This window comes from Hemiscyllium ocellatum, chromosome 2, assembly GCF_020745735.1.
Source record: "Hemiscyllium ocellatum isolate sHemOce1 chromosome 2, sHemOce1.pat.X.cur, whole genome shotgun sequence".
Lineage (NCBI taxonomy): Eukaryota > Metazoa > Chordata > Chondrichthyes > Orectolobiformes > Hemiscylliidae > Hemiscyllium > Hemiscyllium ocellatum.
In genome coordinates this window covers 135,063,281-135,087,638 of record NC_083402.1, presented here as the reverse complement: position 1 = coordinate 135,087,638, position 24,358 = coordinate 135,063,281, and the positions used below count along the sequence as shown (strand labels likewise).

At 44.4% G+C, this 24,358-nt stretch overlaps 1 long non-coding RNA gene across 1 annotated transcript; it reads left to right on the top strand.

Moving 5' to 3' along the window:
• Positions 1 to 767: 767 nt before the first annotated feature.
• Positions 768 to 8,297, top strand: LOC132829073 (uncharacterized). Its single transcript, XR_009646198.1, has 3 exons — positions 768 to 811; positions 5,158 to 5,244; positions 7,921 to 8,297. It is a non-coding gene; the product is annotated as an uncharacterized LOC132829073 (long non-coding RNA).
• Positions 8,298 to 24,358: the final 16,061 nt, after the last annotated feature.

The window sequence follows — 24,358 nt, the reverse complement described above, 5'->3', positions numbered from 1 at the left end:
AACACAAACATTGCTGGAAAAGCCCAGGGGGGTCTGGCAGCGTCTGTGAAGAGAGCCAATGTTTCGGCTCAAGTGACCCCTTCCTCACAACTTTTTCCATCAATTTCTGTTTTTGTTTCTGACTTAAAGCATCCGCGGTTCTTACAAAATGTTTAAAAGAACAGCTCTGAGGGAAGTTAAAAATCACACAACACCAGGTTATAGTCCAACAGGTTTATTTGTTTTTTTAGATTAGTTTACTTACAGTGTGGAAACAGGCCCTTCAGCCCAACAAGTCCACACCGACCCACTGAAGCGCAACCCACCCATACCCCTACATTTACCCCTTACCTAACACTACGGGCAATTTAGCATGGCCAATTCACCTGGCCCGCACATCTTTGGACTGTGGGAGGAAAACCGGAGCACCCGGAGGAAACCCACGCAGACACGGGGAGAACATGCAAACATGAGTGGGGAATTGAACCCAGGTCTCAGGCGCTGTGAGACAGCAGTGCTAACCACTGTGCCACCATGCCGCCCACTAATTTAATTGGAAGCGCACTAGCTTTCAGAGCGATGCTCCTTTACCGGAGCAAAACCTACTGTTCTTTATTTTATTTTTTAAAATGTTTAAAAACGTGCGAGTAATTGGCGGAGGGGGTCAACGTGTTTGTTTGTTTTTCTTGTGGGAGGTCGGAGGGCAGATCAAATCCAAATTGTGTTGCAAAGAAAAACCAGAATGCAATGCAAGGGTCCCTGTCAAACAGGTTCCTGCTCGAGTTTCGACCAACTCCGCCTCACAGATGTCATCAACATTCCTACATTGTTGGTATGTGCAGAGGAATGAGAAATACTGCACCGAGCAGTTCGGTTAAGATGTTGTTATTCAGCTGAGAAGATTTCAGAATGCAGAATCTAAGTGGCTTGTGTGGTTTTAAACAGTTGGGGTGGGGAAGCTACCCAGTCTCATCAGAGACAGAAAGAGCATTAACTTTTCTGGTGAATACAAGCCGTTCAGTATTTAAATCGACGGGAAAATATTGAGAATTCGGCCTTGGGGCAGAAGCAAGTTGTTCAGTTATTAAGTTATTCTTTAACTACTTCCCCAGCGCTGACAAAAAGTCACTTGACTGACTTTTTAACTTCCTAAAAGTGTTGCGTATTTCCAGCGTTTTGGAAGTAATTTTTAATTTTATTCCTGTTTTTCTATACTAAGACTTCCCTGTGTTCTGAATCTTGGGCTAAATGGCAAAAGGGACGATAGGCCAAATAAGAGAATAGGGAACAAAAACAAAAATTGCTGGAGGCATTGACTTTATAAAGCTTTGGTTTGGCCCCATTTGGAGTACTGTGTCCAGTTTTGGTCCCCACACCTCAGGAAGGACATTCTGGCACTGGAACGTGTCCAGCAGAGATTCACACGGATGATCCCTGGAATGGTTGATCTAACATACGAGGAACGGCTGAGGATCCTGGGATTGTATTCAGTGGAGTTTAGAAGATTAAGGGGATATTTAATAGAAACTTACAAGATAATACATGGCTTGGAAAGGGTGGATGCTAGTAAATTGTTTCCGTTAGGCGAGGAGACTAGGACCCGTGGACACAGCCTTAGAATTAGAAGGGGTCAATTCAGAACAGAAATGCGGAGACATTTCTTCAGCTAGAGAGTGGTGGGCCTGTGGAATTCATTGCCGCAGAGTGCAGTGGAGGCCGGGACGCTAAATGTCTTCAAGGCAGATATTGATAAATTCTTGATGTCACAAGGAATTAAGGGCTACGGGGAGAATGCTGGTAAGTGGAGTTGAAATGCCCATCAGCCATGATTGAATGGCGGAGTGGACTCGATGGGCTGAATGGCCTTACTTCCACTCCTATGTCTATGGTCTTATGGAAGTCAGCAGGTCTGGCAGCATCTGTGGAAGCCAGTTAGTTTACTGTCTACTGTTGCAAATGTGTTGCTGGTCAAAGCACAGCAGGTTAGGCAGCATCTCAGGAATAGAGAATTCGACGTTTCGAGCATAAGCCCTTCATCAGGAATAAGAGAGAGAGAGCCAAGCCGGCTGAGATAAAAGGTAGGGAGGAGGGACTAGGGGGAGGGGCGATGGAGGTGGGATAGGTGGAAGGAGGTCAAGGTGAGGGTGATAGGCCGGAGTGGGGTGGGGGCGGAGAGGTCAGGAAGAGGATTGCAGGTTAGGAGGGCGGTGCTGAGTTGAGGGAACCGACTGAGACAAGGTGGGGGGAGGGGAAATGAGGAAGCTGGAGAAATCTGAATTCATACCTTGTGGTTGGAGGGTTCCCAGGCGGAAGATGAGGCGCTCCTCCTCCAGCCGTCGTGTAGTTGTGTTCTGCCGGTGGAGGAGTCCAAGGACCTGCATGTCCTCGGTGGAGTGGGAGGGGGAGTTAAAGTGTTGAGCCACGGGGTGATTGGGTTGGTTGGTTCGGGCGGCCCAGAGGTGTTCTCTGAAGCGTTCCGCAAGTAAGCGGCCTGTCTCACCAATATAGAGGAGGCCACATCGGGTGCAGCGGATGCAATAGATGATGTGTGTGGAGGTACAGGTGAACTTGTGGCGGATATGGAAGGATCCCTTGGGGCCTTGGAGGGAAGTGAGTGTGGAGGTGTGGGCGCAAGTTTTACATTTCCTGCGGTTGCAGGGGAAGGTGCCGGGGGTGGAGGTTGGGTTGGTGGGGGGTGTGGATCTGACAAGGGAGTCACGAAGGGAGTGGTCCTTGCGGAACGCTGATAGGGGAGGGGAGGGAAATATATCCTTGGTGGTGGGGTCCGTTTGGAGGTGGCGGAAATGGCGGCGGATAATACGTTGTATGCGCAGGTTGGTGGGGTGGTAGGTGAGAACCAGTGGGGTTCTGTCTTGGTGGCGGTTGGAGGAGCGGGGCTCAAGGGCGGAGGAGCGGGAAGTGGAGGAGATGCGGTGGAGGGCATCGTCGATCACGTCTGGGGGGAATCTGCGGTCCTTGAAGAAGGAGGCCATCTGGGTTGTGCGGTGTTGGAATTGGTCCTCCTGGGAGCAGATGCGGCGGAGACGAAGGAATTGGGAATATGGGATGGCGTTTTTACAGGGGGCAGGGTGGGAGGAGGTGTAGTCCAGGTAGCTGTGGGAGTCAGTCGGTTTATAATAGATGTCTGTGTTGAGTCGGTCGCCCGAGATAGAAATGGAAAGGTCTAGGAAGGGGAGGGAGGAGTCTGAGACAGTCCAGGTGAATTTCAGGTCGGGATGGAAGGTGTTAGTAAAGTTGATGAACTGTTCAACCTCCTCGTGGGAGCACGAGGCAGCGCCGATACAGTCATCGATGTAGCGGAGGAAAAGGTGGGGGGTGGTGCCAGTGTAGTTGCGGAAGCGGAGGAAAAGGTGGGGGGTGGTGCCAGTGTAGTTCCGCAACTACACTGGCACCACCCCCCACCTTTTCCTCCGCTCTGGACTACACCTCCTCCCACCCTGCCCCCTGTAAAAACGCCATCCCATATTCCCAATTCCTTCGTCTCCGCCGCATCTGCTCCCAGGAGGACCAATTCCAACACCGCACAACCCAGATGGCCTCCTTCTTCAAGGACCGCAGATTCCCCCCAGACGTGATCGACGATGCCCTCCACCGCATCTCCTCCACTTCCCGCTCCTCCGCCCTTGAGCCCCGCTCCTCCAACCGCCACCAAGACAGAACCCCACTGGTTCTCACCTACCACCCCACCAACCTGCGCATACAACGTATTATCCGCCGCCATTTCCGCCACCTCCAAACGGACCCCACCACCAAGGATATATTTCCCTCCCCTCCCCTATCAGCGTTCCGCAAGGACCACTCCCTTCGTGACTCCCTTGTCAGATCCACACCCCCCACCAACCCAACCTCCACCCCCGGCACCTTCCCCTGCAACCGCAGGAAATGTAAAACTTGCGCCCACACCTCCACACTCACTTCCCTCCAAGGCCCCAAGGGATCCTTCCATATCCGCCACAAGTTCACCTGTACCTCCACACACATCATCTATTGCATCCGCTGCACCCGATGTGGCCTCCTCTATATTGGTGAGACAGGCCGCTTACTTGCGGAACGCTTCAGAGAACACCTCTGGGCCGCCCGAACCAACCAACCCAATCACCCCGTGGCTCAACACTTTAACTCCCCCTCCCACTCCACCGAGGACATGCAGGTCCTTGGACTCCTCCACCGGCAGAACACAACTACACGACGGCTGGAGGAGGAGCGCCTCATCTTCCGCCTGGGAACCCTCCAACCACAAGGTATGAATTCAGATTTCTCCAGCTTCCTCATTTCCCCTCCCCCCACCTTGTCTCAGTCGGTTCCCTCAACTCAGCACCGCCCTCCTAACCTGCAATCCTCTTCCTGACCTCTCCGCCCCCACCCCACTCCGGCCTATCACCCTCACCTTGACCTCCTTCCACCTATCCCACCTCCATCGCCCCTCCCCCTAGTCCCTCCTCCCTACCTTTTATCTCAGCCGGCTTGGCTCTCTCTCTCTTATTCCTGATGAAGGGCTTATGCTCGAAACGTCGAATTCTCTATTCCTGAGATGCTGCCTAACCTGCTGTGCTTTGACCAGCAACACATTTGCAGCTGTGATCTCCAGCATCTGCAGACCTCATTTTTTACTGTCTACTGTTCTCCAGTTTCCTCATTTCCCCTCCCCCCACCTTGTCTCAGTCCCAACCCTCGAACTCAGCACCACCTTCTTAACCTGCAGTCTTCTTCCTGACCTCTCTGCCCCCACCCCCACTCTGGCCTATCACCCTCACCTTAACCTCCTTCCACCTATCATGTTTCCAACGCCCCTCCCCCAAGTCCCTCCTCCCTACCTTTTATCTTAGCCTGCTTGGCACATTTTCCTCATTCCTGAAGAAGGGCTCATGCCCGAAACGTCGATTCTCCGGCTCCTTGGATACTGCCTGGCCTGCTGCGCTTTTCCAGCAACACATTTTCAGCTCTGATCTCCAGTGTCTGCAGTCCTCACTTTCTCCTTACTGTCTACTGACACTTCTTCAGAGAATGAGAGAAGCAACATAAGAATTGGAGGTGTGGGAATATTCACCCTTGAGTCTATTCAGTTGTCTCATTTATACCTTGACTCTGTTTACCTGCCTGGGTTCCATATCCCTTAATAACCTTGCCTAACAAATATCTGTCTGTTTCAATTTTGAGATTTTCAGTTGACCTTGCCTCAACAACTTGATACTGGAAAAGATGTTTGACAAGTCCGAAGCAATGAAAGGCTCAGAAGATGCAATGGTGAGTCGCACAAGATGTTTTCAGCACAGTGTATACTTAATCTATCCTTTACGCAACACTCTATTCCCATCTACACGACAAACAATACCATATAGCTTCATGTCAACTGTGAACTTGGGTATATGGCTCTCTATTCTTTCATCATGATTTGTAAATACAGTGTCAGTCTGATACTCCCAAGACAAGTAATTGAGAAAACACTTTTAGATACGTGCAAAAGCAAAACACTGCAGATATTGGAAATCTGAAACCAACACAGAAAATGCTGGTGAAAGCAGATTTGGCAGTTTGTGTGGGGAGTGAAACAGAGTTAATGATTCGAGCTGAAAATGTGTTGCTGGAAAAGCACAGCAGGTCAGGCAGCATCCAAGGAGCAGGAGAATTGACGTTTCGGGCATGAGCCCTTCTTCAGGAATGAGGAAAGTGTGTCCAGCAGGCTAAGATAAAAGGTAGGGAGGAGGGACTTGGGGGAGGGCGTTGGAAATACGATAGGTGTGAGGAGGTTAAGGTGAGGGTGATGGGCCGGAGTGGGGTGGGGGCGAAGAGGTCAGGAAGAAGACTGCAGGTTAGGAAGGCAGTGCTGAGTTCGAGGGATTTGACTGAGACAAAGTGGGGGGAGGGGAAATGAGGAAACTGGAGAAATCTGAGCCTGATATGACTCAACTTTAGATATGAACCAAGATTAGAGGAGTGCTGGAAAAGCACAGCAGGTCAGGCAGCATCTGAGGATCAGGTAAATCGACATTTCGGGCAGAAGCCCTTCATCAGGATAAACCCATTACTTCTATTCTCCATCTTCTACCTCCAATCCATTGAGAAAACACTTTGAGATACATACAAAAGCAAAATACTGCAGATGTTAGAAATCTGCAACCAACACAGAAAATGCTGGTGAAAGCAGATTTGCTTTCCAATCCCAGGGACTCTAATTTTTGAGAGCAGTTTCTTGTGTAGAACCTTACTGAATGTCTTCTAGAGGACCAGATAAATAACATACATAGACATCGTGTTATGGTCGTATGAAAACTATCAGTTCTCAACTTCCACTAACTGATATATATCTCGGACATTTTATTGACTGAAGTGGTTTGAAGAAAGGAAAAACACCGACTTAAGATGACTGCAGTGATCACCAGTCAATAGACTGATACAGTTCACAAAACCATTGATAAACAAAATAAAAACCAAAAGAATTGTGGATGCTGGAAATCAGAAACAAAAACAAAAGTTACTTGAAAGGGTCAACATGTCTGGCAGCATCTGTGGAGAGAAATCAGCATTAACGTTTAGGGTCCAGTGATCCTTCCTCAGAACTGATGGTAGCTGGCGAAAAAAAGTTTTTAATGCAGAATATAGGTTCGGGGAGGGGGGGTAAGGAGTAAACAGTAGGTGGAGATAGAGCCCAAAGAGAGAGAGAACAGTTGAATAGACAGAATAGTGGATAACGATTAGCCCATGAGAATGAATCAAGATTAGAGTGGTGCTGGAAAAGCACAGCAGGTCAGGCAACATCTGAGGAGCAGGAAAATCGACGTTTCGGGCAAAAGCCTTTCATCAGGAATGAGGAATCAGGTTCCTCATTCCTGATGAAGGGTTTTTGCCCAAAACATCGGTTTTCTTGTTCCTCGGATGCTGCCTGACCTGCTGTGCTTTTCCAACACCACTCTAATCTTGACTCTAATCTCCAGCATCTGCAGTACCCACTTCTGCCCAGAAGAATGAATAACTACCAATGGGGACAGTTGGTTGTTAACAATGGTTGTGTGTAATGGACCATGTGATAACATGTTTGTAGCTTGTTTAGATTAGATTTCCTATAGTATGGAAACAGGCCTTTCGGCACAAGTTCACACCGACCCTCTGAAGAGTAACCCACCCAGACCCATTCCCCTACCCTATATCTACCCCTGACTTATGCACCTATCACTATGAGCAATTTAGCATGGCCAATTCACTTGACCTGCACATCTTTGGATTGTGGGAGGAAACCGGAGCACCCAGAGGAAACCCACGCAGTCACGGGGAGAATGTGCAAACTCCACACAGACAGTCACCCGAGGTTGGAATCTAACCCAGGTTCCTGGCACTGTGAGGCAGCAGGGCTAACTACTGAACCTCTGAGCTGCCCCTGAGGCACGATTTTTGGAAGGGGAGGGGTTTGGGGTAACGACATGGAGGAAGATGCCTTGAGTCGTAAAATTGTTGAACTTGATATTGAGTCCAGAAGGCTAGAGTTCCCAAGCAGAAAATTAGGTGCTGTTCCTCCAGTTTGTACCTATCTTCCCTGGAGCACTGCAGCAGGGCTGAGACAGAGATGTTGTCCAGGGGACATAGTGATGTGTTAGAGTGGCAACACTTCAGTACACCACTGTGATAAACAAGACCCAACCTGAACTGAAATTATGTCATCCAAGTCATTGAAACCAATCATTCAGATCTGTATCTTCAGTTTGATTTATGCCTTTCTGAAAATTTCACAAACTGGGATGAAAGGTGTCTGTAAGTTATCCAGTTTTGAAAGAAACAGTCAGTGTGCGAGATGAGGCTGGCGTTGGGAATAATGAAGGTACAGATTCTCAAGCAACTGTTTTGGGCAGAGCAAGGGGAGAAAAATTGCATTTATAACAGCAGAACATAAAAGATCATCTCTAACACTGATTTTTCTGTCATCCTCAGAAGGCAACAGAGAAACTCTCTTTCATCAAGGATACAAAGATATATGCAAATTTTGTTGCTGCTAAGGATACAAGTAATCAATTAAACAGCCATGGTCTCATAGAGTCATAGAGATGTTCAGCACAGAAACAGATATTTTGGTACGACTCTTTGGTCCATGCCAACCAGATATCCTAAATTAATCTAGTCCCATTTGCCAGCACTTGGTCTACATTGCTCTAAACTCTTCCTATTCATATACCCATCCAGATGCCTTTTATATGTTGTAATGTTAAGCCTAACAAGGATTTGAGGACTTTTCAAACTGCAAATTCATGGGGGGTTTTTGTACTAGGTACTCTTTCCTTTGTAAACTTTGCACCTGTGTTGTGTGTACATTTGGTGTCTTTTTATTAGTATTTTTATAATTTCTTATTATTTTTCTCAGGGTTAATATGTAACAACATTGCCTTCTTTCATTCAATAAACATTGTAATTGGTTCCTCAATTTTGATGTCATTGAACTAGTTGAGATACAATGTGGTTTTAATTGAAGTGTAATATGGCTATATGGGAAAAATAATTTAAATTTTGTTGTGTTAAGAAGAGGAGAACCAAGTCACACCCCCTCACCTGATCGTAACAACTTTTTATCTAAGATTTCAGTACAGATTGAATTGTGTTCTTTCCTTGGCTCTGGAGGGCATATCACAAGTTCCTAAATAAATGGATTAAACCTGTCCTGCCATGTCATTAAAGACATATCTCACAACAGGCAAACATTTGAGTATATGAATGAGGAGCTGGAGTAGGCCATTCAACCCAGCGACAGAAATTACTGGAGAAACTAAACACGTATAGCCGCATCTGTGAAGAGAAAGCCAACTCTTATATGTTTCAATTAGGTCACCTCTGAATTTACTAAACTCTGCATGCTTTGAAGAGAATTTACAGAAGCTACAAAAAGATATAGATGGGTTAAATGAGTGAGCAAAGACATGGAAAAATAAGTATAATGTGGGAAAATGTGAAATTGGTGGCTCAGTGGTTAGCACTGCCTCACAGCTTCGATTCCAGCCTCGGGTGACTGTCTATGTGGAGTTTGCACATTCTCTCCGTGTCTGCATGGATTTCCTCCAGGTGCTCCAGTTTCTTTCCACAGTCCATACATGTGCAGGTTAGGTGATTTGGCCATGCTAAAATTGCCCATCGTGTTCAGGGATGTGTAGGTTAGGTGCATTATTCAGGGGTAAATGGAGGATAATAAGGTAGGGGAATGGATCTGGTTAGGTTACTCTTCGGAAGGTCAGTATGGATTTGTTGGGCCAAAGGGCTTGTTTGCACACTGTACGGATTCTAGGATGTTGTAGGTTGAAATTGTCCCTTTTGGAGGAAGAGTGAAAAAGAAGTATGTTATCTAAATGTTGAGAGATTGTAGAGCCTGTCCAACATTTCCTCAGAAGACAGCTTTCTCAACCTGGGTTTGAGTGCGGGAAACCCTCTCAACTGCCTCAAATGTGTTTACATCCTTCTTTAAATAAGGTGACATAGTGTCATAGAGATGTACATCATGAAAACAGACCCATCAGTCCAACTCGTCTATGGCAAACAGATATCCTAACCTAATCTAGTTCCATTTGCCAGCACTTGGCCCTTATCCCTCTGAACCCTTCCTATTCATATAACCATCCAGATGCCTTTTAAATGTTGTAATTGTACCAGCCTCCACCACTTCCACTGGCAGCTCATTCCATACACGCACAATCCTCTGTGTGAAAAAGTTGCCCCTTAGGTCCCTTTTAAATCTTGTCCCTCTCACCCTAAACCTATGCCCTCTAGTTCTGGGCTGCCTCAGTGCAAGGAAGATATCTTATCTATTTAATCTATCCTTACCCCACATGATTTTATAAGCCTCTAAAAGGTCACCCCTCAGCCTCTGACCCTGAAGGGAAAACAGCCCCAGCGGCATGGTGGCACAGTGGTTAGCACTGCTGCCTCACAATGCCAGAGCCCCGGGTTCAATTCCCGCCTCAGGCAACCGTCTGTGTGGAGTTTGCATGTCCTCCCTGTGTCTGAGTGGGTTTCGTCCGGGTGCTCCAGTTTCCTCCCACAGTCCAAAAATGTGCAGGTCAGGTGAATTGGCTATGCTAAATTGCCTGTAGTGTTAGGTGAAAGGGTAAATGTAGGGGAAGGGTCTGGGTGGGTTGCTGTTCGGAGGGTAGGTGTGGACTTGATGGGCCGAAGGGCTTGTTTCCACACTGTAAGTAATCTAATCTAGTCAGCCTCTCCCTGTAGTTCAACCCTAGCAACATCCATGTAAATCGTTTCTGAACCCTTTCAATAGGAAGGAGACCAGAATTCCAAAAGTGGCCTAACCAATGTCCTGTACAGCCGCAACATGACCTCCTAACTCCTATACTCATTACTGTCAACAGTACTACATATGGTCTCTCGATAGCAGAACTTCCCTACCATTCAATTCTCCTCATTAAAAATAATGACGTTCTAAATCATTTTTCTAATTACTCACTGTAACCTCATACTAACCTTCTGTATTTCAGAGCTTTACAATCTCTCAACATTTAGTTAATATGCTTCTTTTTCACTCTTCCTCCAAAAAGGACAATTTCACATTTTCCTACATTATGATAATTTTTCCATGTCTTTCTACACTCATTTAACCTATCTATATCAACATTTCGTAGCTTCCTTAAATCCTTTTCAAAACTTACTTTCCTATCTATCGTCGGCAAATTTGCAAATCCTTCTGTCCCTTCATAAATAGTATTTTTCCTACTACAAATTCCTGCAGCAGACCACTCATTACATCTTCAGAGAAAACAGAGTCAAAAGGTGTAACGCTGGAAAAGCACAACAGGTCAGGCAGCATCGAAGGAGCAGGTCAGTCAACATTTTGGGCACATTCATTAAAGGTTTATGCTCAAAATGTTGTCTCTCCTGTTCCTTGGATGCTGCCTGACCTGCTATGTTTTTCCAGCACCACACTTTGCCTCATTACATCTTGCCAATCTGAAAAACAGAGTCAATAATGTGTGGCACTGGAAAACAGACAGAAGGTCAAACAACATCTGAGGAACAAGAGAGCCAATGTTTTAGGCATAATCCACCTGAAGTACAACCATTTGTACCTACGCTCTCCTTCCCATTAGCCAGCTATGGCAGTGTGCTAACCCTGACACCCTGAGCATTTACTTTCCACAATAACCTTTGATGTGGCACCTTATCAAATAACGTATGGAAATCTAAGCAAAGTATATCCACCATTTCCATTTATCAATTTTCCTGCTATCAATGTTCCCACATAATTGTGAGTTGAAGTGAACCTGTCTATAGGTTTTAGCCTATATTTTAAGTTGGTCAGATAATTATTTCTGCAGGATAGGTGGGAGTTGTGAATTAGGACCCTGTGCAAGCCGAAACATAGCAGACATCAAAAGAATTCCCTGGGAAATTGAAGATTCCCATGGGCAATTCTCTAACCCTACAACTCCCTGAAAGTAACAATTTAAGTCAAAGAATTTGAGGGGTTACACTGCAGTTAAGTAAATGTGCAGGAAAAGTCAGGCTATTCAAAATTTCTTTTAACTTCTGAGAAACAATTCAGTTGACTCCCCAACTTACGCCACATACCTCCAATTACTCTTCTTGCTGATTACTGACATTCCCCAGATCCTGACCCAACCTTGGATACAACACACACTGCCACCAGACTGAACACCTGTTACATACCTCCCTCTTTTCACCCAGTGACCCTTTCTTAATACCAGACACAAAATCGTCTCTCTTCCCTCGGACTTGAAGCCCCTTCATCACCAGAACAGGCATACTAAACACTCATCACTTAACTGCTCCTTTCCCACCTTGTGCCCTGGTGGCCTACCCTCTATCATATTGCACCTGCTTATCTGGCACCCTTCCCTCTACCCATTTGGCATCCTATCCATCTGACATTGGCACCATACCCTTGCAACCTTATCTTCCATACCTATCCTTTCACAGGAGCTATCAATGTGGTTATTTCTGATGCTGGATGTTGAAATCACAAAATATGGCAACTCGTGCTCCGAAAAACAGGGTGTGATTTGATTTCCCCCCAATTATTGTGCCATACAAGAAATCTGTCAGATTTAAAGTGTAGCTCTGCATTTCTGAAGGAGCCCTGATTGGAATGTCCTGTAGGAATTGCAGCACTATTTCTTAATATTAAAACTAGGAACAAAATGGCAGCCTTAGTGTGATTTTCACTCTTCAGAAAGGACATCCAGAATATTCATTCAGGGTCGGAAAGGGTTCCAACATGAAGATTGCATACATACAATTATGAGTGGGAACAGGATAAAATCACTAGCAAGGGTTTGCTGCAGGAGCAGAAAACTAATAGCTTTGGACTGCCCAATGTTAAGGGAGATAATGCTCATCCAGGAAGATGCACATGTGGAAAATCGGTTTGAGAGACTTGATAAAAGAACATTTCTTTAGAGTACGTGTGACCCTTGACATTCACGAGATGTTGCAGATGATAACATGTAGGTGAACAAGTTGCAGGGGGTTGGGGATCACCCGGATAGATCCTTGAGGAAGTCCAGAAATAAGGTACAGCATGGACAGAAGCCATTACTACAGAACCTCTGGCTAAATCTGAATAGAAACTAAATGAGAGACAATGCTACCAATTCATATCTTGTGGGAAGAGAGACAACAATTTTGGAAGCAACAGCATCTTTAAGAAATTTTTAAAGGAAAGCAACCTCTTTGTTACCTCTAAAGTCAATTATTCCAATGTTGCTGGCCAATCTCGTATTCTGTACCCACCATAAACTTTAGCTCTTCAAAAAACTCTTCTACTTCTCTGGAATGGGATATGAAATTTCATCTTTCTGATTCAGAAGTGAGAGTTCTGATACTTCAGACAACAATACCTTTTAAATGTTGTATCTGGCACATACGAACCACTCTCTGTGTAAAAAAAACGTTGTTTCTTATGTCTATTTTAAACGTTCCTCCTCTCACCGCTAGTTTTGAACTCCTTCACCACAGGGAAAAGACCCTTTCTACTCGTCTCACCTATGCCCCTGTTTAAAACAGAGTGGTGCTGGAAAAGCACAGCAGGTCAGGCAGCATCCGAGGAGCAGGAAAATCGACATTTCTGGCAAAAGCCCTTCATCAGGAATAGGCTGTATTCCTGATGAAGGGCTTTTGTCTGAAACGTCGATTTTCCTGCTCCTCGGATTCTGCCTAATCTGCTGTGCTTTTCCAGCACCACTCTGATCTAAACTCTGGTTTCCAGCATCTGCAATCCTCACTTTTGCCTTATTTATGCCCCTCATGACTTTATAAATTTCTATATGGTCACCCCTCAACTTCCTATGCTCCAGTTAAAAAAGGCCCAGCCTATTTTTGTAACTCAGACCTTCCTTTCCAGCAAATCTTTTCTGAATCATCTCCAATTTAATAATATCCTTCCTATAGCAAAGTGAATATTTGATGATGTGACAAAAGTTTTGTTCTGAGCCAAGGAGTTTAAGAAGGTAACTCCTGAGCCAAGGGCTTATATAACAGCTGTCCATCTTGGAGCAAAGGCAGAGCAATACTATCCTATCCTCTAAATTATGCATTTCAACTTTCACTGGCAGGTCACTATTTGCCACAGCATACAAAGTGTTTGAAATCCTTTTACTTAGAACATTGTGAAAGAATAATTTTAAAATCAATATGCAGTAAAATTTTTAATGATTAGAATAAAGTTTACATATACAGCTAACAAAAATCCATAGTTTTAATATTCCTTCCCTGAACTCATAAAAAGGGATAAGTATTACATGGGATGGCACAGTGGCTCAGTGATGAGCACTGCTGCCTCACAGTGCTAGGGACCCGGGTTCAATTCCACCCTCGGGTGACTGTCTGTGTGGAGTTTGCACATTCTCCCTGTGTCTGCATGGGTTTCCTCCAGGTGCTTCAGTTAACTCCCACAGTCCAAAGAGAGCAGGTAACGGAGGTTGGCCATGCTAAATCACCAATTATTTCAAGGGATGTACAGGTTGGGCAAATTAGCCATGGGAAAGCAGGGTTGCAAGAATAGGTTGATGGATCTGCTTTCACACTGTAATTCGGTGATAAGAAAATGAAAAACAAATGAAATTGAAACGAGGACTGTGGGATGTGCAATATTGAGATACCAGGTATCATCTACAGCCTGCTCCCCTTGCAAATGTTCTCCACGATGACTTCGGTAAGCTCCCGGGTGAGTATTCCCCTGCTGGGTGCAGCCTGAGTCTCACTTGACCTCCACTCTTGGCCCACTCCCTACATGTACAGTTCTTCCCTGGTGTTGACTGCAGCCCGAGTTCTCTTGTGACTGATTCCCTTGATGTTACGCCCTCAATCTGGTGTTGTTTCTGAAGTCCAAGCAATGTCCTTCAGCCTGACAAAAAAAAACCCACAGCATCCACAGGTTGTGAACTGGAATCCACTCTCATCACCAGTTGTTGTATTTGTGGTTCATTAGAAGCAGGAATTGAACATGAGGTAGACAACGGGTAAACTTGAGCAGGGAATATTTTATTTGGCATCCTTTCCGCTTCACAGTCAGCCCCAGGCTCCCCCTCTAGCTCCTGCCTCTGGGTCACCTGTCCTGCTCTCTCACAAGGACAACACAAACCCAACTACATCCACAACAAAGCCATTGCTTCATTTCCTTCACTGAGAATCATCCTTCACTGAGATTCCCTGAAATCTCCCTTGGTTTATAGCGACAGCAATTTTTTTTTGGTACATCCTAACCTGTTGCCAAACATCAGCTGGGCTCCAATATGATGAGGTTCAGGAAGCATTAAGCAGAAGCCAATGCCAAGAGGCAATGAAGACAGAGAACGAAAGAAAAGATTACCATGTCATAGAGGGTGTGATTTCCCTCTCACCAAAGATGTGAGAGTGGCAAGAAGAGGAAATAATGGAATGACCTGATTCTGGAGAAAAACCCAACACCTCTCCTCCATCTTTTGTTCTGGCCAACTAAGTCCACAGGTGACTTTCTGAACTTATCACCAATAAAGGCCTTTAAGCAGCCAACTAATGACCACTTAAGATTCTCATCTCACCAGCCCCCAGTCACCTGCTTCGACAGGCAGCAAGGATGGCTGGTTTCCTGACTGGGAAACAGGGCAACCTGGTCTGCCAGTGCTGGGGTTTGAGACCTTCGGTTGCCCCAGTCCACCATCTACAAAGCATAAGTCAGGTCTGTGATGAAATACTCCTCACTTGATTTGCACCACATCCACCAGCATCCAGTTACTGCACCACCAATGCTCAGTAGCAGCAGTGTGTACTATCTACTGCATGCACTGCAGAAGGTCACCAAAGTACCTTATTACCTTCCAAACCCATGACCATTTCCATCTAGAAAGACAATGGCAGCAGATATTTAGAAACACCACCATCTGCAGGTTCTGCTCCAATCCACTCACCATTCTGACTTGAAATATATTGCTGTTCCTTCACTGTTGCTGGGTCAAAAATCCTGGAGCTCCTTTCCGAATGGCATTGCAGCTTAACCTACAGCACATGGACTCTGCAGCATTTCAAGAAGGACCCCTCTCTCAAGGGCAAGTAGGGTCAGGCAATAAATTCTGGCCATCCAATGATGCCCACTTGCCGTGAGTGAATAAAAACAAAAGAACATACAGAAACAGACCATTCTGCTGCAGTTGATCTGCGCTGGTGCTTAAGCGCCACACAAGCATCATCCCACCCATCTTCATCTCACCCTATCAGTTTATCACCAGTTTCCTGACTGAACACTTACCCTTCAATCAAGAAAAAATTATTCAATCATTATCATATGCTGTTTGTAGGAGTTTGCTGCCTGCAAACTGGCTTTAGTATTTCATATGTCAAAAAAGTGATTACACTTCAAAATAATTTTGAATGTGCTAGTCTTTCTTTCTAATCTTTACTTTCTCATGTATTTATCTAGGATTTTCCTGAAATGCATCTATTCTATTTCTATGTTAGCAAGTTTCACATCCTAACCACATTTTTTTTAAAAATGCTCATGGAACTATCTTGAATTTATGGCCTTTAGCTTTGTAATTCCTCCCTGCTGGACACACTTGCATTTGTTCTTCAAAATCATGAGCACTCCCTTTCTAGAGAAAGACCAGCTGCCCGTTCAGTATTTCCTGGTATTCTCCAGGATATGTGTCACCAACAGACAATATCGGAAAATTATAGCTTCTTATTTTCTTACATTTCAATAGTGTCAACCCTTCAAAAGTGCTTTATTGGCTAAAAGATACTTTGAAACATCCTGACTGGTGAAAGGTGCCATACTGATGCAATTTTAAAACAGATTACTTTTCAGTTAAAGATGTTATTCCATAATTGATGAGACAATGGGCAGAGTATTTCCATTTAGCACTGTACAAGGGTGAGCATATTAGGGTTGCATTCGAGGATATCAGAGAAAGTAGAAAAAGAGATAGAGGATGTACTGGATTTTAAAAATGTGTACACTAAGGTACTGCATATAAGGCTGCATAATAAGATAAGAGCCCACGGAGTTGATACTAGTTTTTGGCATGGCTACAAGATTGGCTAATAGATACAGGGGATATTTTCAGGATGGCAACCTGTAAGTAATGGAGTACCACAGGCATCAGTACTGGAACCACACTTACTTACAATATATATTAAATGACCTGGATGAGGGAAATGAATATACAGAACTCAATGCCTTTGTTGGGGTTGGCTGTCCTACTAACAACAATTTCTCAATCATTTTTCGAGTGACAGCTGATTGCATTCCTAAAATAGTTAACTCTGGTTAATTATAGGAAGTTTCAACACAGGCCTTCTGGCACCACATAAACCAAAACCCTTCCACCCTCCACCCACACTGCTCGCAATCATACATTCCGACTCAGTGTTGATTGGAAGGTGAAATGTTTCCTCATCATCTGTATTCTGACTATTGTAGTCACGTAATCTGTTAATCTACCTGAAATATTTTTCGAACCATAAAAAAGGTTAAACACAATTGTTAAAAATACAATAGTGCTAATGCCCTACAATTTGTCCTGCAGAAGTGAATGGAAGATTAATCCATAAATCCTGCAGCCTATAGAACAGAGTACAAGTACATCATGGTCATGTGACCAGACTAATATCCTAAACAATACAAGTTCAAATCCTACTATGGCAATTTGAAAATTTGAATTCAAGGTAACAAAAAAACTGGATGTATGAAAACCAATATCAGTAAGAAGCAGTGCAGCAGTTGGATAATTGAAAAAAAATCTAAATCATGAACCCACCAGGTCTGACAGCATCTGTGGAAAGAGAAACAGAATTAATGATTTGAGTCAATGTGACAGATATTGCCAAACCTGCTGAGCTTCTCCAGCAGTTTCTGTTTAGATTTCACATCTTCAGCATCTGTGGTATTTTGTTTTCATTCACCAATCCCCTTTAGGGAAATAAACCTGGTATTCTTACTTGGATTCATCAGTAGGTGCCTCCAATTTCCCAATACCCTGGTGACATTTAACTATTCTGTGAAGTGACTCAGCAAGTCTGAAAGAAGGGATGGACTCTAGATAACTACCTTGCATAGATTCTAATAATAATTGTTGAAGTCCTGAAGGCTGGTCTCTTAATGATGACATCTTACCTTCCATTTCCCCACAGCGCTGCCTCATCTCACCCCTAAGGAATGGACTAAGACCATAAGACATAGGGGCAGAAATAAGCCATTGACCCCATTGAGTCTGCTCTGCCACTCAATGACATCATAGCTGATCTGTTAACCCTCAACTTCACTTTCCTGCCCTTTTCTCCATATTCATCAATTCCTAATTTTTCCAATCAATCTGTTCAGAGATGTTATTACACATCACAGAATTACATAGATTCATTACCCAATGAGAGAAGAATGATCTTGTAAATCTTTTCTGAACCCTTTCAAGTTCACATCTTTCCGATAGGAAGGAGACCAGAATTGCACGCAGTATTTCAAAAAGGGCCTAACCAATGTCCTGTACAGCCGCAACATGACCTCCCAACTCCTGTACTTAATATTCTGACCAATAAAGGAAAGCATACCAAATGCCTTCTTCACTATCCTATCTATCTGCGATTCTTCACTATCCTATCTATCTGTGATTCTACTTTCAAGGAGCTATGAACCTGCACTCCAAGGTCTCTTTGTTCAGCAACATTCCCTAGGACCTCACCATTAAGTGTATAAGTCCTGCTAAGATTTGCTTTCCCAAAATGCAGCACCTTGCATTTATCTAAATTAAACTCCATCTGCCTTAGTCCATTGGCCCACCTGATCAAGTTCCCATTGTAATCCAAGGTAATTTTCTTCACGGTCCACTACATTTTCGATTTTGGTGTCATCTGCAAACTTATTAACTATACCTCTTGCTCACATCCAAAGCATTTATATAAATGACAAAAATTAGTGGACACAGCACCCATCTTTGTGGCACTCCACTGGTCACAGGCCTCCAATCTGAAAAACAATCCTCCACTACCATCCTCTGTCTTCTTCCTTTGAGCTAGTTCTGTATCCAAATGGTTAGCTCTCCCTGTATTCTGTGAGATATAACCTTGCCAATCAGTCTCCCATGAGGAACCTTGTCGAATGCCTTACTGAAGTCCATATAGATCACATCTACCACTCTGACCTCATCAATTCTCTTTGTTACTTCTTCAAAAAACTCAATCAAGTTTGTGAGACATGATTACCCATGCATAAAACCATATGACTTTCACCCTAACAGGAATATCCTGTCTCTGGACTCTTGTTATTTCATTTCTGAAGGTTTCCCATTTTCCATTTGTCCCTTTATGTGCGAACATCTCCCCCCAATCAGCTTCTGAAAGTTCTTGCCTCATACCAAAATTGAACTTTCTCCAATTTAGAACTTCTACTTTTAGATCTGGTCTATGCTTTTCCATCACAATTTTGAAACTAATAGAATTATGGTCGCTGGCCCCAAAGTGCTCCCCCATTGACACCTCAGTCACATGCCCTACCTTATTTCCCAAGAGTAGGTCAAGTTTTGCTCCTTCTCTGGTAGGTACATCCACATACTGAATCAGAAAATGTTCTTGTACATGCTTAAAAAATTCTTCTTCATCTCACTCCTTAACACTATGGCAGTCCCAGCCTATGTTTGGAAAGTTAAAATCCCCGACCATAACTAGATTAGATTAGATTAGATTACTTACAGTGTGGATACAGGCCCTTTGGCCCAACAAGTCCACACCGACCCGCCGAAGCGCAACCCACCCATACCCCTACATTACCCCTTTACCTAACACTACGGGCAATTTAGCATGGCCAATTCACCTGACCCGCACATCTTTGGACTGTGGGAGGAAACCGGAGCACCCGAAGGAAACCCACGCAGACACGGGGAGAACGTGCAAACTCCACACAGTCAGTCGCCTGAGTCGGGAATTGAACCCGGTCTCAGGCGCTGTGAGGCAACTACCTTATTATTCTTACAGTAAACAGATCTCCTTACAAATTTGTTTCTCAATTTCCTTCTGAGTAACATGGGGTCTATAATACAACCCCAATAAGGTGATCATCCCTTTCTTATTTCTCAGTTCCACCCAAATAATTTCCCTGGATGTATTTCTGGGAATATCGTCCCTCAGCACAGCTGTAATGCTATCCCTTATCAAAAATGCCACTCTCCCTCCTCTCTTGCCTCCCTTTCTATCCTTCCTGTAGCATTTGCATCCTGGAACATTAAGCTGCCAATCCCATCCGTCCCTGAGCCACATTTCTGTAACTGCTATGATTTTGCAGTCCTATGTTCCTAACCATGCCCTGAGTTCATCTGCCTGCCCTATTAGGCCTATTGCATTGAAATAAATGCAGTTTAATTTATCAATCCTACCTTGTTCTCTGCTTTGTTCCTGCCTGCCCTGGCTGTTTGACTCGCTTCTTTTATCAACTGTACCAGTCTCAGATTGATCTCTTTCTTCACTACCTCCCTGGGTCCCACCACCGCCCCCCCCCGCCACCTTAATAGTTTAAATCCTCTTGAGTTGCTCTAGCAAACCTCCCTGCCAGTATATTGGTCCCCTTCCAATTCAGGGGCAATCATTCCTTCTTGTACAGGTCACTTCTATTCCAGAAGAGATTCCAATGATCCAAAAATGTGACTCCTTCTGCCATATGCCAGCTCCACAGCCATCTTCCTGCCAAAGTGCATAACTTCACATTTTACCAACATTATATTCCATCTGCCAAGTTTTTGTACATTCACTGTCCTGTCGATATCTCCCTGACGATTCTTTGTATCATCCTCCCCACTTACCATGTTATCTATTTTTGTGTCTTCTGCAAACTTGGCCAGAACTCGGCACTCCACTGGTTACAGATTGCCATCCTGAAAATGTTCCTCATATCCCACCCAACTTTCTGCCTTCTGTTTGTTAGCTAATGCTCCAGTGTCGGTTGAGCATGATAGGTTTGCATATCCCTTGAGCCTTACATTAACAGGCCTAGACACCTGATGGGAGAGTTGAGAGTGCGGTCCTGGAAAAGCATAGCCAGTCAGGCAGCATCCAAGAAGCAGGAGAAGCGACATTTCGAGCATAAGGTCATCATCAGGATCTTCATTGTCTTCCTCTCAACTCTGATCTCCAACATCTGCAGTCCTCACTTTCTCCTACCTGATGGGAGACTCAGACCAAATTGTCAATTATCTTGTTCTCCAAGGGATTGTCAAGTACATCCTTAGGCCATAAAACCTTAAGAAACAGGAACAGAATAAGGCCATTCAGCTAATTGCATCTGCTCCACCATTCGATCATGGCTGATATGTTTCTCAGCTCCATTCTCCTGCCTTCTCCCCATAATCCTTAGGCCCCTTACTAATCAAGACTTGGCCTCCCTCTTTGGCACTGAATTCCAAAGATGAACCATCTGCTGACTGAAAAAATTCCTGCTCATCTCAGTTCTAAAGGGTGGTGCCTTCACTGTGAAGCTGTGCCCTTGGGTCCTCATCTCTTCTATGGTGGAAACATCTTCCCCATGTCCACTCTCTCCAGGGTTCTCAATATTCTGTAAATTTCAATTAGATCACCCCTCATGCTTCTTACTGCATCGCCTACAGACACAGAGTCTCAACTGCTCTTCAAATGACAAGCGCTCAAATGCCTGGGATGTTTATCAACCTCCTCTGGACCCCTTCCAATGCCAGCACATCCTTCCTCAGACACAGTGCCCAAAACTAATCACAATATTTCAAATGCAGTTTGACCAGGGCCTTATACAGCTTTAGCAGTGCATCTCTGCTCTTGTATTCTGGCCCTCTTGAAACAAATGCTAACATTGCATTTGTCTTCCGAATTGTCAACTGAACCTACATGTTAACATTTAGAAAATCTTTAACTTGGAGTCCCGAGTCCCTTTCTGCTTCAGATTTCTGAATCCTTTTCCCTTTTAGAAAATCGTCTATGACTCTATTCTTCCTACCACTTTCCCACAATGTATTCAATCTGTCACTTCTTTGCCCACTCTCATAGCCTGTTCAAGTTCTTCTGCAGTCTCCTTGCTTCCTCAGCACTACCTGCTCCTCCACCTATCTTTGTGTGATCTGAAAACTTAGCAATAATTCCCTCAGTTTCTTCATCCTGATCGTTAATGGAGAACATGAAACACTGACTCCCCAGGGTTGGGGATCAAGGACAAGAGGGCATCGGTTTAAGGTGAGAGGGGAAAGAATAAAAGGGAACTCGAGGGACAACTTTTTTTACACAGAGGGTGGTACACATATGGAATGAGCTGCCAGCAGAAATGATTGAGGCAGATACATTAACAGTAGTTAAAAGGCATTTGCACAAATACAGGAATAGGAAAAGTTTAGAAAGATATGGGCCAAGTGCAGGAAAATGGTGCTAGCATGATAGATATTTTGGTCAGCATGGACCAGTTTGGGCCAAAGGGCCTGTCTCTGTGCTGTAGGACTCTATGACTGCTGCAAAACTCCACTAGTTACTGGCTACCATTATGCCTTTATCCCCACTCTCTGCCTTTTGCTAGTCAGCCAATATTCTAACCATGAAAGTATCTTATCTCAAATACTCTGGGCCGTTATGTTATTTAGCAGTCCCTTGCAGCACCCAAATTGATCACATCCACTGGCTCTCTTTTGTTTATCTTGCTCATTACCTTCTGAAGAAATCCTAACAGATTTTTCAGGCATAGCATCCCTTTGACAAAGGACTGTACTGACGCAGCTATATTAGGACTTTTGTCCGAAACTTCGATTTTCCTGCTCCTCGGATGCTGCCTGACCTGTTGTGCTTTTCCAGACTCTGATCTGCAGAATCGACAGTCCTCACTTTCGCCTATATTTGACCAGACACTTCCAAGTACTCTGCAATCTCATCCTTGATAATGGAGTCTAAAATCTTACAAGCAACTGAGGTCAGGTGAACTGACCTAAAGTTTCCTGTCTTCTGCATCCCTCCCTTCTTGAATGTTATATTAACCATTTTCCAGATGTAGATTAGATTAGATTACTTACAGTGTGGAAACAGGCCCGTCGGCCCAACAAGTCCACACCGACCTGCCGAAGCGCAACCCACCCATACCCCTACATTTACCCCTTACCTAACACTACAGGCAATTTAGCGTGGCTAATTCACCTGACCCGCACATCTTTGTGATGTGGAAGGAAACCCACGCAGACACGGGGAGAACGTGCAAACCCCACACGGTCAGTCGCCTGAGGTGGGAATTGAACCAGTCGGGTCTCTGGCGCTGTGAGGCAGCAGTGCCCATCTCTGGGATCCTCCCTGACTACAGTGATTGCTAAAGGATCGCCACCAATCTCCTCAGCTATTTCATTCAGAACTCAAGGGTGAGTCCATCCAGTCCAGCATGATTTATCCATCTTTAACACTTTCAGCTTTTCCCGCCCCTTTCCCTTAGTGTTGGCCACTACTCTCATCTCTGCCACCTGACTGATGCTGGTGTCTTCCATTGTGAAGGCTGATGCAAAGTCCTATTCAGTTCTTCCACGATTTCTTTATTCCCCATTACATCTTCTCCAGCCTCATTTCCCAGTGGCCTTTCTCTTACTTTTCAGATATCTAAAGAAAACTCTTAAAATGGGCTCAGTAATTTATCTAGTATGTTTTTGACTCAGTCTCTGCAGCATTTGTCTTCAAGCAAGATTTCAACTTGGATGAGCAGACTTATTTGTAAAATCCAAGTCTAGGTCATTGGTGTAGATGATGGAAAGCAGTCATCCTGGGCTGATGAATGCAGTGCTGGAGATTTTAGCAATGCATCTCTGCAGGAGATAAGGTAATATTGTTCTACCAGGGGATCAGGAGATCCTTAAGGTCACTCGGAATGTGGAATGGAAGCAGGAGACTGGGTGAACGTGATGAGTTATGGCACAAAGAGCAATGTTAGAAGAGACTTCATGACCACACAGGAATTTTTATTACTGTGTATTATTTCATGGGATACAGGCATCTTCGTCAAGGGCAGGATTTCTTGCCCTTTGTTTATTGCACTTGAACAAAGCATCTTGCCAGGGCAGTTAAGAGTCAACCATACGACTATGTCAAGAATCATATATTGGTCTGACTGGATGAGACAGATTTCTTTCCCTAATGAATGAGTTTTTATGTCAATTGTGTCACCTTTACTGAGACATTCAATTCCAAATGTATTAATTGAACTTAAGTTTTGCTAGCAGACATGGTCTGATTTGAACCCTCAACATTAACATTGGTCTCTGGACATAATGAGTCCCACGGTATTACAACTGAGCCATTGTCTTTCCCTTATCATCAGGTTAGCATCAGTGAATGCATCATTCCCAGACATCTCCTCCCCACCAGAACACCAACCTTTCACACTATTCAACTCATCATAACCCCATGTTTCATCCTGCATCTGTCTTCAGCTCTTCTACTTCAGCTCACTGTCAGACATTGACTACTGGCCTGCATTGGTCAATTAGGACAGTGTACATTCCATGATTTAAAAAGGTGGACAGTGAGTGTAAATTATAATCTTTTGAGAGAGTGCATTAAATTTAAATTTCATTATCTTTTTAATCATGGCATGGGGAATGTAATCCTAAGTGAAAGACTAATGGTGCACGGACCCATGTTCCCTGGATACACATAGGCTTATCCCAAACAAAGCATGAAAACTAAAATATTTTGTTTTAAATTTAAGCTTTAGGCAAATACTACGGATCCTAGAAGCCAATTAACGTGCCAGGGATATGTATTGTTCACTGCAGGAATACTTTGGAGTCAGAAAGTTCAAACTGCTTATCTGGCACTTTGATTAAGTGCCTCCTGTGAATTGTTCAGTTACTGGGGAACAGGAGCATTAATCAGTTATTTCCTTCTCTTGGGCTATTGACATTGTTTTCTATTA